This window comes from Mauremys mutica, unplaced genomic scaffold, assembly GCF_020497125.1.
Source record: "Mauremys mutica isolate MM-2020 ecotype Southern unplaced genomic scaffold, ASM2049712v1 Super-Scaffold_100084, whole genome shotgun sequence".
NCBI lineage: Eukaryota > Metazoa > Chordata > Testudines > Geoemydidae > Mauremys > Mauremys mutica.
In genome coordinates this window covers 893,397-910,798 of record NW_025423260.1, presented here as the reverse complement: position 1 = coordinate 910,798, position 17,402 = coordinate 893,397, and the positions used below count along the sequence as shown (strand labels likewise).

At 49.8% G+C, this 17,402-nt stretch overlaps 1 non-coding gene across 1 annotated transcript; it reads left to right on the top strand.

The window, feature by feature from the left end:
- The first annotated feature begins 8,092 nt into the window (after nucleotides 1–8,092).
- On the top strand, nucleotides 8,093–8,164 carry TRNAG-UCC. Its single transcript has one exon. It is a non-coding gene; the product is annotated as a tRNA-Gly (tRNA).
- Nucleotides 8,165–17,402: the final 9,238 nt, after the last annotated feature.

The window sequence follows — 17,402 nt, the reverse complement described above, 5'->3', positions numbered from 1 at the left end:
CTGCAGGGGCAGACAGCTGAAGAGAAGTGCGGGGAGGAGAGACAGGACACCCCTGCTGGAGGAACCCCCTCAGCAAGGCCCCCCTGGACCGTCATGTCATCTGCCCCCCACTGAGTCTGGCCCCGTCCAGCTCTTCACAATGAGAACAGCGCTGGGCTCCCTGCCAGCGAGCTCTCCCTGCACCTGCCAGGGCCTCCATCTCCTGTGCCCGTCTGTGGCTAGTGGGGGGGTGATGGCTCTGCTGGGAGAGACAAGGGGCTCTCGCTTCGTCCCCTCCCCCTGGCGTTTCCTGGCTGCTCTGAGCGGGGTGGGGGTGGGACTCTGCCTGTGAGCCACCCAGAGCTCCCATTTGATCGGCTCCTCTCCCCCATGAGTGTGGGGCTGTGAGTGGGGCAGCAGGTACCGAGTGTTGGGCTCTTGCTCTTTCAGGGGCCGGTGACCTTCGAGGAGGTGGCTGTGTATTTCACCAGGGGAGAGGGGGCTCTGCTGGACCCCGCTCAGAGAGCCCTCTACTGGGATGTCATGCAGGAGAACTATGAGACGGTGACCTCGCTGGGTAAGGAGTCCTGTCCCCTGGGTTATTAGAAGCTGTGGGGTCTCTAAAGAACCTGAGCAGTAATAACTTTATACCTTTATTCATCATAAAAGTTTTGACAAGTTTCCTTGCCCCCACTTCTTTGCCTCATCTCCCACCCACTAGAATAATTTTTAGACATTTGTCATCAGTCATTTTAAAATTGCATTTAATGTGTCCTTATTGGCTACATTAATCACTGTAGCTTTCATGCCTTTTCCTCATTTTAAGAGGAAAATACGCCGCCTGTAGAATTCTAAATTGAGTAAATAGGTGTGTGACCGATGCCTGGCTTGTGTGACAGTCAGATGAGCTCCTCTTTTGATAGAAGAGAGTATAACATTGTCATTCAGGAGCCCAAAGGTGAAAGGAGAACAGAGCCATGTGAGACGAGGAGAAGGGGTGTGGGGAGTAGCTAATTCTGGGGTGCCAGGACATGGGGAGGGTGTGTGCAGGGTTAGAGCTAAGAAGCAGCAGGGAGGGAGGAGGTTGTGAGAGACGAGGAGGGAACACAAGAAGCTCCCAAGCTGCCGGGAGGTGGTGCCGGCTGAGAGTAATGGGAAGAAGGGGAGGGGAGTGTGGGGGAAGGGCACCTGGGAAGTGGGCTGGGTGGGTCAGTGGGAGGGAGGAGAGGTTTGGGGATCCAGAGCTGTGGGGGATCCCAGACCTTTAACCCCAAATCCCTACCCAAGCTTTAGCGCCTCCACTCCAGTTTTTTTTCTGTTCAGTTTCACGTCATTATACATTTTCCCCCCAAATATTATTATTATAACTCTTGACCTCCCTCTCCCACTCATTACCCCCTCCCCATCTCCGTGCACAGCGACCCCGGCCTCCGACCCTGAGTCCTTGCTGCATCCTCCCCACCAGAGCAGGGCCACTTTCCAGGCACAAATGGGCACTTTGTTGATGATGTCACAGGCTGGTAGTGTAGCCTGTACAGTTTTTACACCTATAAGATTACGTACAGGGGGTACAGCTCGCCCTTGTACATGGCTACTTAAAGTTAATGGAGAAGATGAAATTTGGTGAAACACAGAAACTTGATTTAATGGAGACAGTTATAATTGAAATCATAGGCAAGGATCAATACACGTAACGATTAGATGAAGATAAATAGAGTAAAGAGGTTCTTGCACTGTGCGGACTTACAAGTTATGGACATGGTTGGAAACAAAGATCGAGGGGCAAGGGAGGCCATCAGAAGGGAGGCCCTGCTTCAGTTTACACTGTCTTGGGGACACGACAAAATGAAAATTTGGAAACCAGGAGAGGTATTTTATCCATTTCCTTATGGTAATAGGATGGCGATATACCACATCTGCTCCTTTACTCTGATTACAAGAATGTCAATAACTGCCCCAGCCCATACGTGGCCTTTGGGAAGTCCATAAATAAGCATCAAGCCTTTACCTCACTTATTAATTAACAATTCCAATCTATGAATGTGGTGCAACCTAATTGCTAAAGCCCACCCCAAACTTCCTTCTTTCCGGAAGAATTAGGGGCTGTTGCTCCTGAATGTTAGTGTGTAATTCCCCAGCCTTCTCCTCCCACTGGGGGAGTTTAATTCTCCCTCCCATTACACCTGAGTCACTAGATTTCCTAATTGCAAAAGCACATTTTGGGGAATGTCACAGTTCGGGGTAGCGAAGCCTTTGACCTGCCTCCATGGTCTGCTCAAGGAATGGCCCCTCAGGTATCAGGCCTCCAGCCAGCCCCTCTCTATGGGGAGGGACCCACCTGCCTCTCCTTTTTGACCAGGGTATGAGGATTGCAGCTTGTCCTCCACTGTGTTCGCTGGACTAACGTCCAGTTCCTGTGCTTTGCTTTCTCTCCAGGGGCTGTGAGCTGTGTGTGTGTGTGTGTGTGTGTGTGTGTGTGTGTGTGAGAGAGAGAGAGAGAGAGAGAGAGAGAGAGAGAGGTGGGAATTTCGGTGATACGTGTATGATGCCAATACACACCTCAGTTTCCTGCTGTGGTTGGTGTTGCTGTGATTAGAACGAGCAGGAGACATGAGGTGTTTTGTCACATAGCTGTCATGGGGTGATACGAATGGGTCATTAAGGACTGGCTGGGGCCAACCTACATCAATGGAATACCCGACAGAGACAAGGGAATAATTGTCACCTGTCCATGGGAGGATCTCCGCTTGGCTGAGTGAAGCACACATGGACTCGTTATGTTTTTGAGAGCAGGAAGAACTGGGCTCGCAGACACAGGGAGCTTTGCTGGAGTGAAGACAAATGGACAGACACAGTGAAAAGAAACCAAACTGTTTTCTACAGCAGCCTGGCTCAAGGGCATTGGCCAGTGTGGACTATATTGTCTTCATTGCTTCTCTGTGCTAATGAAAAGACTTTCCAGTGCTGAGTTTCGGTTGACTAATAAACCCTGCAATGTTTTAACAGTCTGCCCAGTGTCACAGCAAAAACTTGCTGAGGTGCACTGAACAGGGGCGGCTCTACAAATTTGGCCGCCCCAAGCAGTCATGCCCGGGAGGCGCCCCCGAGCCGCGGGAGCAGCGGACCTGCCGCAGGCATGACTGCGGAGGGTCCGCTGGTCGCGCGGCTCGGCTGGACCTCCCGCAGCTGCGGGTGGTTCGCTGGTCCGGCGGCTCCGGTTGAGCTGCCGCAGGCGTGCCTGCGGGAGGTCCAGCCGAGCTGCGAGACCAGCGAACCGTCCGCAGTCATGCCTGCGGGAGGTCCCCTGGAGCCGCCGGACCAGCGTCCCCTCCGCAGTCATGCCTGCGGCAGGTCCACTGCTCCCGGGGCTCTGGTGGACCTCCCGCAGGCATGACTGCGGCAGGTCCGCCGGCCCAGCCTGCCGCCCCCCCGGGAAAGGGCCGCCCCAGGTGGGTGCTTGCCCCGCTGGGCTCTGGAGCCGGCCCTGGCACTGAAGCATGAATGAGGAACAGTCTCTGAACAGGAGTGTCGTTCAGCTGGACCTGCTGGCAGAGCTCACAGGTTGAAGTAGGAGTGTTGAAGCCAGAGGCTCAGTCTCAGGTGTTGAAGCTACATGGCCTGTCCTTGTGGAAGAGTGGGAGCCCTTGGGGGTCTAGTGCACTCAAGGGGCACCTCCCAAGGACTGTTTACAAGCCAGGGCATTGCAGAGATCCTATGGATCCATGACAGTGCCAGAGGTTCAGCCTTATGGGGAAAAGATATAAAACAAGAAAAGGATCTAAATGAGTGTTTACCATCGCTCCCTCTCAGTCCTCATGGGAATCCCTGATCTGTTCCAAAGTGTATTAAAACCTTCCTCTAAGGCTCACCTCTTGGTTATCAGGTCATGTCGGTTTTGTTAGAGGTTTTCCCTTCACCCTCCCACTTCCCTGGTTCTTGTCACGCAGACAGGAAGCAGCAAAAGACCAGAAGTCCAAAGCGCAGACAATGCCATGTTTATTGGGGTTAGTTTCCAAGGAAGCATATTCTGAAGCCCTTCACACCAGTCGGGCTTATCTCGATCTACTGATACAGTCTGTTCCCCAGTGTCCCCTCCCCAGCTCTGATGCCACAGAGCGTTTATCCCGTGTCCCCCTTCCCAGCTCTGATGCAGCTGAGGCTTGCCTGTGTTCCCGTTTTCCCCACACACACCTTAACAAACATGATTCCAATTTCTCTTCCCCGTCCTGTTGGACCCCGTTTATATAGTAATATTCTCAGCTATACCTTAACCAATCATTTTACTGAAATTTAACGAACCAATTCTAACATATTGTAACATAATTCTCTAACCAATTATATCCCACCACCCTAATTAACTTACACCTAGCAAAATTAACTGTACAGCAGAGAGAAACAATTACAGAACCAGACAGATTAACAATGGAAAAGTGGGGGCCATAAAGATAGAACAATACAGAAATGAGGGTTTCACAAGCATTGAGAAGTGATTTCTTGCCAGACAGGCTGCTGTCAAACTAAGTTTTCTATAACCATCTTAAGATCTGTTTCTTTATCTGGTGGTGATGGGTACTATCAGGACAGGATCATCTTCCTAACAGCCCAATAGCACCTTATTTCAGTGTGACGGGTTTGGGATGTGAGGATGTGACCCTTCGCTTCTCAGCTTATGGCTGCCCCTGCTGCTTAGCCAAAGGCCTTAGCCTAAGAACAAGGGCTCAGATGGTCACAGTAAGAGAAGGCCCTTACAAATACAGACAGTGATTTTGATTCTTTGTTTTCGTACTCCTGTAAGTAGCTAAGAGATAAAAATACCCCTAAGTTCTTAAAGTACAGGCTTTACAGACAGGCCTGAATATCGCTGTTCTAAGAGTTGGGTCTATCCCTTCCCCCATTCTGTGTCTGTCTTGTGTATTTAGATTGTAAATTCTTCAGGGCATGGCCCAGCTACTATTCTCTGTTTGTACTTGTCGTAGCACAATGGGGACCCACTGTTAGTTGCTCCTTAGGCACTAAGGTAATGAATATGATTTATAATAATAACTCTCCTGCCACTTGGAGCCAAGGAAGCTGGTCTTGGGATGTTACTGCTTAAAAATGAGCTGGGGGTTAAAACGATGGACTATTCTTTGTGACAAGTATCCCACAAATTCCACTGACCTCCCTTGTTTTCTGTTGCTACAGCTCTAGTACCCATCAATCCAAAGACTGAGAGAAATGGAGAGTTCAAACCATTGTCCTTTTAGTATCTTATTGTTCCTCTCTCTGTTTTTTGTGCTGGCCTTTCTATTCTATCACTTTCTGCCTTTGTTTAGTGGTAACAGTTCGTTTCCATCACTCATGTTTGTTTGTTTAAATCTCTATCCATTGTTAAATACATTTTTTGCTTGTTGGATAACTGTACTCAGGTGCTGTGTGAGATACAGTAGCAATGGTCCACAGTAAAACTAGTAACCTGAGGTACTTGGGGAAGAGAGGATCTGGGATTTCACCGAGTATCTGATGATCCGGGCTGGACCCCAGAGGGGGACACATTGAAAGAACTCAAGGGTTAAGGTGGCTGCTGTAGCTCAGAGGAGGGTGCTTGAGTTCCAGCAGGCTGGTGAGTTTGGTCACTAACATCTAAATGGAAAACTCCCTCTTCCTAGTGGTGGGTTAGGGGGAGGGATAGCTCAGTGGTTTGAGCATTGGCCTGCTAAACCCAGCGTTGTGAGTTCAATCCTTGAAGGGGCTACATAGGGATCTGGGGCAACAATTGGTCCTGCTAGTGAAGGCAGGGGGCTGGACTCAATGATCTTTCAAGGTCCCTTCCCATTCTAGGAGATTGGTATATCTCTAATTATTATTATTATAGGTGGCAACAAGAGACTCACAGCCCTCAGCTCCCTGAGAAGGGTCACAATGTGTCTCTATGTTGATCCACCTGTCAAATTCACACAGGGAAAGTTCCCGATAGCACAAAACTCTGCCCTATGAAATCATGGAACACGTGTTCTTCGCTTTGTGGGTACATCTAGACTACCCGCTGTATCGGCAGGTAGCAATTGATTTCTCGTGGATCGTTATATCGCATCTCATCTAGACGTGATATATCGATTTCCGAAAGTGCTCCTGTCGACTCCAGAACTCCACCAGTGCGAGCGGCGGTAGCGGAGTTGACAGGGGGAGCCGCAGACGTCGATCCTGCGCTGTGAGGACGAGAGGTAAATCGATCTAAGATACTTCGACTTCAGCTACGCTATTCAAGAGAGACAAGGCGGGTGAGGGTAAGAGCTTGCAGAGGACCAACCTCTGTTGGTGAAAGAGACAAGCTGTGGAGATAACCCAGCACCCTTCTTCAGTTCTGTGTAGCCTGAAAGATCGTCTCTTTCATAACAGCAGTTAGAACATAAGAACAGCCAGGAGCGGCGCCAGGGTTTCTGGCGCCCTAGGCAGAATTTGGGGTGGGGGAGGGGGCCGCAGCTGGAGTGGCAGCAGCTTGCAGGGCTTCTCCCCTGGTAGCTGGTGCTCATTATCCATCAAATAAATCAAAACACTTCCCCCTGCAAGTGGATTTAGCCTGGGACCCTCAGAGTCAGCAGCTGTTACGCCCCCTTCTGAGCTCTCTCAGTGCAGGTGTCCTAGCACTGAAAGCCTCCTGTTTAGATCCTAAAATAGCATTTTTGCACTGGAGGGCTGAAATTTTGGACTGGACAGTGTAGCTCCACCGTTATTTTATTGAATTGCTTCAAAACAGCAACTCAAGAAAGTCTCCTAAGTGCCAGGCTCTCTGCCATGGAAACAGCTGCCCCTGCTCTGCAGGAGTCTGTGCGTTCCACACAGCAACATACAAACCTGCTCCACACTGAAGGGGGGTCAGACAGTGACGGTAATGCAAATCTTCAGACTATTAACCCAGGTCCCTTCCTTTCTTTAACCCAGGACATGCCAGTCACCTGTTAGCCATGGTGTTATCTTCACCTTCAAATACCTCTCAGGACATTGAACAGAGGAAGTGAAACCGCCTCCCCCGAATGGCTCCCTGTTGAGGCGTTGTACCGAATCTGCCCCTGGAGACTGTCTGGTTTTATACTCTTAGAGCTTTTTCTCTTCAAACCCCTTATCCCAATCTCTGGGCCAACCGCCGCATTTCAGAGTTTAGAATTTACTCTCATCACCCTCCTATGGCACTTTCCATGTGAATTGGGCAAAGGAAGTGGGGGAAGCTCCGTGGCTAATGAAAACCAATGCTCTGGGTGAGGCTGAACTCACACCCACAGCTGTATTTCCCCCTGCATGAGCCACTATAGGTGCTTCTTAGACAAACTTGGGCTGTAGGTGGTTATGTGTGTCTGTGCTTCACCACTTTGGCTGCTCTGTGAAAAGCTGATGGTTCAAACAGAAGCTGGTGGGTTTTTGTTTTGTTTTAAGCAATTAGAGTCTAGTACATTTTAACAGGCAGAAAATGTCCTATTCTGGTCTAGCCCCATTTGACTCCTTCTGTCCATCTTCTTCCTTCCCCCTCAGTGTCTTTCCTTCCCCATTGGGGACATGCAGAGATGAACCCCAGTCAGTCTGTGTCACAGAGAGTCTGTATCTCCTAAGGAATGTGGATGAAGGATTCCTGCTGAATTAACTCCACTCACCTGGGTTAGAAACATTTGTTTCTTTTGAGCAGATAGTGGGAAATGGGACATTAATTCAGACCCAGGAGGCAAGGCAGAGGCTTCATGACCTTGATCTCCAGGAAGGGAGAGAGGATCCCCAGGAAGGAAGAGCGCTTCCTTTAGACTCAAGCTGGGGCCTCCTGGAAGTTGGAAAAGACCCTTGGTCACTGAGGATCTCATGGGATCGTGCTGCTCCAGAGGCTCGAGAGTCCTGGGTGCGGGGAGGGTGTCACTGCACAGTCTGAAATGGAAGGGAGGACCCTGGAAGGGAAGGGGGGGAACAGAAAATGGAGAGGAATGAAACAGAATAAACGCCTCTTCTCTCTCGCATCCCCAACCCAGCAAGAACTGTTATCAGTGGGGAAACTCCCCACCATGAATGGCAGAGACCACAGAGACATTTGCCTCACATTGAGCAGTAGGGTGACCAGACACCAAGTGTGAAGAATCAGGAACTTTCACCAGATGCATTGGTGGTATAGTGGTGAGCATAGCTGCCTTCCAAGCAGTTGACCTGGGTTCAATTCCTAGCCAATGCAGGGATGTGCCCTTTTCTTGGCCAGGAATTGGTTTAGTTTCAGTCCCGTTGTATCAGTTTATCAATGGAATGAGAGAATCAATGTCCCACATTCTACCAGATCATTAAACACACAGGGGACAAAGAAAGGGGCAAGACCGTAAAATGAGCAGTTGGAGTCATCCAGGTATTATGATGTTTGGTTTATATTTTTTAAAAAATCCTTTACTTCCCTCTCCCTTTTAGACTCAGAACCTTTAAGGTCAGAAGGGACCAATGTGATCATCTAGTCCGACCTGCTGCACCTTGCAGGCCAAAAGACCCCACCCACCCACTCCTGGAATAGACCCGGGAGGGAAGGCAGCTCCGTGCTCTGCCCCTACCCCAGGCAGCACATGGAGCCCTCTGCTCCTCTCCCCAATGGGTGTGCCAGAGATGTGCCAGCAGCACTAAGGTGGCTCCCTGCCCACTCTACCTCCGTCCCTCTGTGCTGCTCCCAGAAGTGGCCGGCATGTACCAGCATCCCCTGGGGTGAGGGAAATGTCTCCATGTGCTGCTCCTGCCCCAAGTACCAACTCCGCAGCTCCCATTGGCCAGGAACTGCAGCCGATGGGAGCTCAGGGGTCAGCACCTGCAGGCAGCGGCACATGGAGACCCCCTGGCCCCGCCCACCTAGGAGCTGCTGCCGGAGGGTTGTGTGTACCGGTCACTTTGGGAGCTGCAGTGCCCGGGGTAAGCACCACCCCTCCTGCACGCCAACCCCCTCCCCCAGCGCAGAGCCCGCACCCCACACCCAAATCTCCTCCCAGAGCTTTGCTTGTCGTCCTTTCACCAGAACCCCCCTTCCTCTCCTGGGCTGCAAGTAGCCACCCCTGGGAATCCAAGAGGCAGGCACAGGATTCTGCCTCCCAGCAGCCAACAGCACCTCCCCCGGCTTTGCAGAACGAATGGTGACGCTCTACTAACCCCACTTAGCCGCACTGAGGCGCTTAGCTTCTGCCCTGCCTTCCTCAGCTCGACTTTCCTCTTTTCCCCCATTCCTGCCTCACTTCCTCCTTTGGCAAGTCACGCAGAGGAGGCCAGCAGGAAGAGCCGACCTCCACCGGCCAACCTCCCAGGGCAGAGGAGACCAAGCCACAAGGCTCCAAAAGGTGACCGGCCCAGATCCTCTAGCTTTCCCTTGCTGAGGCCAAGGCTCTTTCTCAGCTCATTTCCCCACCCTCTGTCCGGCAGGGGTTGGAGTTATCACAGGTGTTACCCAAAATAGGGCCAGCTAGTCAGCGTAGGGAGGACTAATGACCCACCAGAGTTTGGCAGAAAGCAGCACGTTTGTTATACTGACAGCTAAGCTCAAAAGACGGAAGTGGTGTCACACTCACACTCCCATACTCATGCTCCCAGGACAGGCTCGGCACTGGAGATGTCAGGATTCTGCAAGGTAAGTGTCCCCCAGCGCCGAGATGGACGGTGCGATGGAGGTAAGTCTTCCCGAGGCACGATGGAATGTAACGCAGCGAACCACTGGCCAGGCGGTCGGGGCGAAGGGCATTCACTGGAGGTACAAGCTTGTGAGTGACTCCTGAGCACAGGGCCCCTTCCCCTTTTAAGGACCTGCTCCTCATGGCCTGCGACTGGAGATGACTTGGCTGCATCTGGTGGGTCACACTCCACCTTGGGCAATGTCCATGCTCTGGGTGTGTGATCGCTGCCTAATGAGAGTCCCAGACACCTTGTCTGCCTGGGAGCTCTTCAACCAGCCCATTCATGCCACGAGCATTGCAGGAGGGAGGGGGAGGGGGAAAGCCACTTCACAGGTATTCAGAGAGGGAGAGGAGACAAAAGTGGGAGCAGGGGAAGTATAACAGACCTACTTAGCATAGAAATCACTGCTGCTCCTACAAGAGCAGGGACAGGCCACTAGGAGCTGAGAAAAGGAAGCCATCAGGTTTCTGCCTGGTTTCAAACCAAGGACCTTTTGCGTATTAGGGAAATGTGATAACCACTACACTACAGAAACTCTGCCACAGGGCTCTGCCCCTCCCTTCATAAGAACATAAGAATGGCCAGACTGGGTCAGACCAAAGGTCCATCCAACCCCATATCCTATCTGCCAACAGTGGCCAATGCCAGGTGCCCCAGAGGGAGTGAACCTAACAGGTAATGATCAAGTGATCTCTCTCCTGCCAGCCATCTCCACCCTCTGACAAACAGAGGCTAGGGACACCATTCCTTACCCATCCTGGCTAATAGCCATTAATGGACATAACTTCCATTAATTTATCTGCAAAGAGAACATGTGGCACCTTACAGACTAACAAATTTATTTGAGCATAAGCTTTTGTGGGCTACAGCCCACTTCATCGGATGCATGCAGTTAAAAATACAGTAGGAAGATATATATACAGACAGAGAAAATGAAAAAAATGGGTGTTGCCATACACACTATAACGAGAGTGATCAGTTAACGTGAGCTGTTATCAGCAGGAGAAAAACCCCTGATGTTGGGAGGGGAACAGGAGAAAGGACAAAAGAAGCAAGAGACGAAGAGAAAGGAGGGAGGGATGGAGGAAACAAAAAGGACAAACCCTAATGTCCCCGGTGATTCTAAGGGACAAAATCCCAGGTGTGCAATAAAATTCTGCCTCCTTAAGCTCGTGTTTTCCATGCCTAGAATTCAACTGTCACCAGATGGATCAGACTGAACAGGTTTCAAACCTCCAGGAGGCTCTTACCTTCTAAACAGGGACGGCTGTTTTCTATTAAAATCACTAAAAGGGAAGGAGAAAACTCGAAAGAGGTTCCTCGTGGCGCTCACGTCCATGAACCCGAATACTCTCTCAGTCCTTAGAGAGAGACCTGGAGAAGGAGACTTGCTGCAGCAAAGCCGCAGGGGTCTCTGAGGTTTCCCTGGTCCCTTGCCCTTGTCCTGCCTGGCTGATGTCAGCATCTCTCTGTGAGGTCACCACCTCCCCACCACCTTGGACCAATAGTCTGAGGTCCTGCCAAAGGCCTTTGTGATGTCACTGCCACACCCCTCCCCTGCTGGGCTAATGTCCTGCCGTGGCCAGGCACTTTGGAGGTTTGAGCTACTCCCTGTGGATCACCCCACTCAAGGAGCGTTCGTTCTAGGCAGCAAGCCGGCTAGACAGGGAAACATCAGACATTGCTCCCAATGCTACACTCAGTTTTTCAGAAATTAGTCGACTTTATGGCCAGAAGAGAGCATTAGAGCATCTAATCTGACCCCCTGCATATCACAAGCCTCCTGTATGACACAATAGCTACTTTTGGGGCAAACACATTCCAGAAAGGCATCTAGTCTTCATGAAATGACATCAGGAGATGGAGAATCCACCACTTTCCTTGGTAGCTTGTTCCTGTGATGAATCATCCTCGCTGTTGAATATTTGTGCCTTAGTTGTAATATGAATTTGTCTCTTTTCACCTTCCAGCCATTGGGTCTTGTTATGCCTTTCTCTGCTCCATTCAAGAGCCCTTTAATACCCAATATTTTCTCTCCAGTAAGGCACTTCAACACTTCAGTGAAATCACCTTTCAATCTTTTGATAAGCTAAGCAGGTTGAGCTCTTTCAATAGCTCACTAGAATGCATTTTTCTCCAGCTCTCAGAACATTTTGGTGGCTTTTTGCTGCTCTAGCTCCAATTTCACAATATCTTTTTCAAATGAGGACACCAAAACTGGAGGCTATTCCAATATCAGTCTCACTGATGCAGTGTCAGCTCCTGTGATGTTATTGACATAATCTGTAACTGTATAGATCACCATTGCAACCACTGTTCTATATTTGCAGCCAATATTGTAGAAAGGTTGTTGTGTAAGGGATCTATGGAGAGGTTCTGATTGGCTGATTATAATGATGCTATCTCTAGATGTGTATCATTTTTGTAGTTGACGTTATGAATATTGGCTCTATGCTGTCTGTATTTCAAACTTGTGATATGCTTCTGGGGAACACCCTGGACAAGTTGGTGTCAGTTCTGCCTAGCCTGCTTGATGGCCCATTAAGGACCATCAGCTATACAATCGACCCACTGAGAGAAGGCAGATACGCCTTGTGACTCAGCAAGGTCTGCAGGGACCTGCCTATGGACAGAACTCTAAGGTTTTTCTGTGCCATGTGCTGGATAGAGTGTCCTTGTGACAAAGAAAGCAAAGACCACATGGCAAGAGGCTATAAAAGGCTGATGCCTCGTCTCCATCTTGTCTTCAATCCTGCTTCATGTCTCTGGAGGGGCTTTGCTACAAACTGAAGCTCTGTACAAAGGACTGAATGACCCATCGCAGTGGGGGATGTACTCCAGAGACTTGATTTGAACCTGCAGTTTATTCCATCACTGCTACAAGCCTGAACCAAGAACTTTGCCATTACTGGATGTGAAAGGTTAAAATCCATGTGCATTTTATATAACAACCTGGTCTATGGATTGTGCCACCTCTTTTCCAGACCCGAAGTCCAGAGTATGGTCAAGGGACCAGAGGCCTAGCAAATAGTGACCAGCTAAGAGAAAGCTGGGGTAAACAGAAAGCCTTGCTTGCTAAGATAGGCCTGGCCAGCAAATTGCCAGGTGTTGGAGCTAAGAACTAAATAATTGTGTCTTATTCAGAGTTGCAGATTGAGCAAAGAATCCCTGTTCCTATTGTGTTAGTCTCTTCTGTAGGGAGACGTTTTTCCCACAGAGTCAACCTTGAGTTTATGAAAAGTTGGCACCTCAGTTTAAGATATGGCATCCTTCCACCTCCCTTCCCAGGGACCAATGCCTGCCGTTAGACACACAAAAACAATCTTTATTGCCATATACTTTCACTGTTTCTTTGCTTTAACCCCTAGGAATGTACCTGTTGGACAATCAAAGGAGTTGCTCCATTCCTATGGACCTCAAATCAGAATTCAACATATATATTTTATACTAATAACATATTATCAAAGTATTAATGAAATGTTAACTTGCTAACTTGAGACCATGGGTGGAGACATTATGTAACCTGTTAACCATTGGCTACTGTGCTATCTTGTCTTGCTGCAAAACCTATCCCAGGGTTTGGAACTGCCTATGCCGTCACTTTCCCCCACCCATGGAAAATCTATATATTCTATTGTAATTAATTAATTAATAGTGTTTCTGAGGCTAATAAGCCCACTCCGCCATCACTGTGGTGTAATAAACTCCTATTCTTTTCCTCTACACAGTGGAGATTTGTGTCCTTCACAGACACCTGCTGAAGAAAGAGGAGATTCAGCATCCAGCTTGGCTGAATGTGTCTCCTCTCCCCACAGCTTGGTGATTTTTGAGGAAATGGAGAAGACTGCCTTTGCCTAGCTGTACATTGCTTGCAAAAGAAACAGGTCTTTTTGGTGACAAGTGTTGAAAGGAGCCATTAGACAAATGTGGAGACAGGAAAAATGTCCCCCAACTAAACTGGCATCTGTGGATGCTAAGCCACAGCACAAAGTGCTAAACAGTCTATGAGAACAGCTGGTGTCAGAAGAGTCTCTACCAAAGCCTTTTGCCACCAGCAGGGGCCTCTCTGTGCACAGAACTCCTGGTAGTGTGATGGCTGCAGGCAGTGGAGAACTCCATTTTGGCATCTCTTTGTCGGTGAACATCTGCAGTGGCTGTTTAAAGGTCTCTGGATAGTGATCTTTGGGAAGAGCTGGCTGAAGTGTCTTCCTAGTAACCAGGAGATCCTGGCTTGGCCTGCCAGTTCTTCCTTGCAAGTCTTGAGGGAAATGGGGAACGGCTGTAGTTTGGAATTTGCAGGTGTTGTCCTGGACCATCAAATGGAACAGTTGCAAGTATTTTGTTGAGGCAGGCACCATGGCTTAGCTGGCTAAAGTACCTATCTAGCAAAGAGGAGATCCTAGGTTCAACTCCTAGTGGTGTCTTGTTGTATAGCTTTGTCTCCTCTGCTCACATTTTCCTGTGTCTTTCCGGGAAACAGAAGAGACCTCCCTTGTTATCCAAGTAATTGCTTGCTAAGGAAAAGGTTTCTTTGGAGAGAAACATTGGAAAGAATCAAATCACAAGCCTGGAGTTGATGAAAAGGCTGCTGTGACTGGCATTAGCATGGTGGTTGCTTCAACTGCAATTGCTGCAACATGAGAGCCTGCGCCACACGTCCTTGTGATTCGCTGGGGATGTCTGCACACAGATGTCATGTCATCTTCCTTTTGATTGTCACTGATGAAAAATGGAGCAGCTGGGAGAAAAGTCCCAGAGGCACCTGCCGGGTAAAGTGGAGGTTAGAGATGCAGCACCCAGTGGTGCCTTGCCAAATGTGTCCACTCCTCCCACCTTTTGGTCAATTTTTGAGGAAACAGAGAGGACTGCGTCTGCCTTGCAATGCAAATGCTTCCAAAAGAAACCGGTTGTTTTTTCTGACAAGTGTTGGAAGGAGGCATCTAAGAAACATGGAGACAAGGAAAAGGTCACCGTAACTCAACTTGCATCCATGGCTCTTGATCATACCATCTTGCCTTAATCAGAAGCCTGATCAGTGTGAGTTTATTACGCAGGGTCCACCCCTCCCTCACTATGAATAGTACATGAACCAGCCTTGTAATGGAGCTGAGATTTCCCACGAACTTCAAGCAAAATACACCATTTTAAGTACAGCATAAAACAGATTTATTAACTACAGAAAGATGGAGTTTTAAGGATTATAAGTGGTAGGCAAAAAAAAGAGCAAAGTTACCATGGAAATTAAAGATAAATTCACAATCTAAACTTTACACCTTATTACACTAGGCCGTAGTTCGGTTATGCGCACAGGACGGCTTAATGCTCGAGCTGCAGTGCATGCTGGGCAGGCTTAAGGCCGGACTCCCCATGGCAGGAGAGAAGAAGACTCGGCCCCTGGAGGGGCAGCCTGGGGCTTCCTGGATCCCATTTGCTCACAGCCAGCGCCCTGTCCCCACTCCCATGTCATCAATGGGTCCCCCAGGTCATCCAGAATGGAGCAGCGGTTTTCACTCCACGAAGTCCACTTATGGCTTACAGGCAACTCCCAGACCCACCATCTAGGCCAGAAAGGAGCCCACTCAGCCTCGCCATTGCTGCTTTTCCTTCCCCCCAGAACCCCGCTTCTCCTGGGCTACAAGGAGCCATCCCTGGGAAGCCAAGAGGCAGGCACAGGATTCTGCCTCCCAGCAGCCAAGATCACCTCCCCCGGCTTTGCAGAACGAATGGTGACGCTCTGCTAACCCCATTTAGCCGCACTGAGGCGCTTACTTTCTGCCCTGCCTTTCTCAGCTCGACTTTCCTCTTTTGCCCCATTCCTGCCTCACTTCCTCCTTTGGCAAGTCACGGAGAGGAGGCCAGCAGGAAGAGCCAGCCTCCACCGGCCAACCTCCAACAGCAGAGGAGGCCAAGCCACAAGCCTCCAAAAGGTGACACGCCGCAGTCCTCTATGTTCTCCAGCCTTTTGCCAAGGTGCTTTCTCAACTGCTGTCAGTACCCTCTGTCATGCAGGGGGTGGAGTTATCCCACGGACAGGCCAATAGGAGAAGGAGGAGCATCTTCCTGAACAGCAAGGGGATCTGGGAAAAGGAAGCCAGCCTGTTTCTGAACCAGGGACCATTTGCGTGTTAGGTAAATGTGATAACCACTACACTACAGAAACTCCAGCTACTTGGCTGTTGCTCATCCTGACACAGACCGATGGACAAACTTGGAGAAAGTGGTGGCAGCCCTTCAATAGGTCAGCTGGCAGAGCAGAGGACTGGAGCGGGCACTCAGGAAGTCGTCCTTACGTCGCCCTTGTGACTCCAGCTTGAGGGAGAGCTTCTTTTTCTTCCCCTTGCTGTCAAAGAGCAAGAGAAGAATGAAAGGTCAGGTGGGCCAACTCGGTGTAGAAGCCCATGCTGCCTTTTCCTGCTACATAGCCTGAAATGAGGGACTCGTGGCAGTTAAAGGAACTGCTGCACTTTCAGAAAACATCCCACCCGTGCACAAAGAGGGATAGAAGAGCCTGTTAATCTAGCACGCTCCCAACTGAACTACTTCAGCAGCTGCTCGGTTTCTTTTTGGCCTCCTGCTTTTCTGTCTGGGATGTTGTTGTCAGCTGTGGCACAGAAAAAGGACGTCATTGCGAGCGGCCCATGAAGACAAGATTCACTTTTGCCTTCCTTGCTCGGCTTTACTTGCTTCCTCGCCCTATTCCTGCCTTAGTTCCTGGGTTACCTGAAGGCGACGGGGGGCCAGCAGTACCAGGAGGAAGTTGGGCAGCTAGACCCTGGTGGCAAAAGTCCTGCCGCCACTTGCCACCCCACTCTCTTCTCCCAGCGTCACATATTGGCCACCAGGGACTTGGGGCCCAGCAGCGCAACGGAAGGCAGTGGACAGAGCCACCCTCGCCTTGAAGCTCTGGCTCATTAAACCACATCTTCAATCGCTGATGGCCAATGAGAGACTGACATCGCTTGCTATTTTAGCACTTGGAAATGCCATTGGTCAGTCATTGGATCTCTGTAATGCTGTTACAGAACAAATGAACATAGAATCTCAGTGTGACATTCTATACCTTTGGGGGAGCGGCTGTAACCCCCATAATCCTCATTTTCATATCATTGTGATCTTACATGGAGAGCATGACTTGTAAAGTATCAGGGAAAGGATATGATCTGCTGAAAGTCATTTCTCTACCCATAGATGTAGACCATTCATGCATATGAAGTTATGAGAATTGTGCAGTGTGGTTGTCACTGTGCTGTAAGGTCTGGGAGTCAGCCTGATATTAGCTCCCCAGTGGCAACAGCAAGGAAAGTAACCAACACCCGGACAGGGTGTCAAACAACCCATCGACAGCCATTGCCCAGCAAGGGAACTACAATGCAATGACTCACCTGCATGAGGACACCCCAGGGGAATTGCTCAGACTTGCTTGGAGAGACGCAGTGATGCTCACCTGACTCTGAAGGAGGGAAGGGAGCGCAAAGCCATGAGGGAAGAAAGGACATGATAAAAGGAGAGACATTTGCCAGGCTTTATCTCTCTCTGCCACCTACATCTACAGAGACCCCCACACCAAGCAACTGAAGCGCTGATGAAAGGGGAGAGCCTGGCTGAAAAGCCACCAGCCAGCCTGTGGTGAGAAGCATCTGAGTTTGTAAGGGTACTGAAAGGGTTAAGATCAGCTTAGAATTAAAAGCAATGAGGAGTCTGGTGGCACCTTAAGGACTAACAGATTTATTTGGGCATAAGCGTTCGTGGGTAAAAAGCCCACTTCTTCAGATGCATGG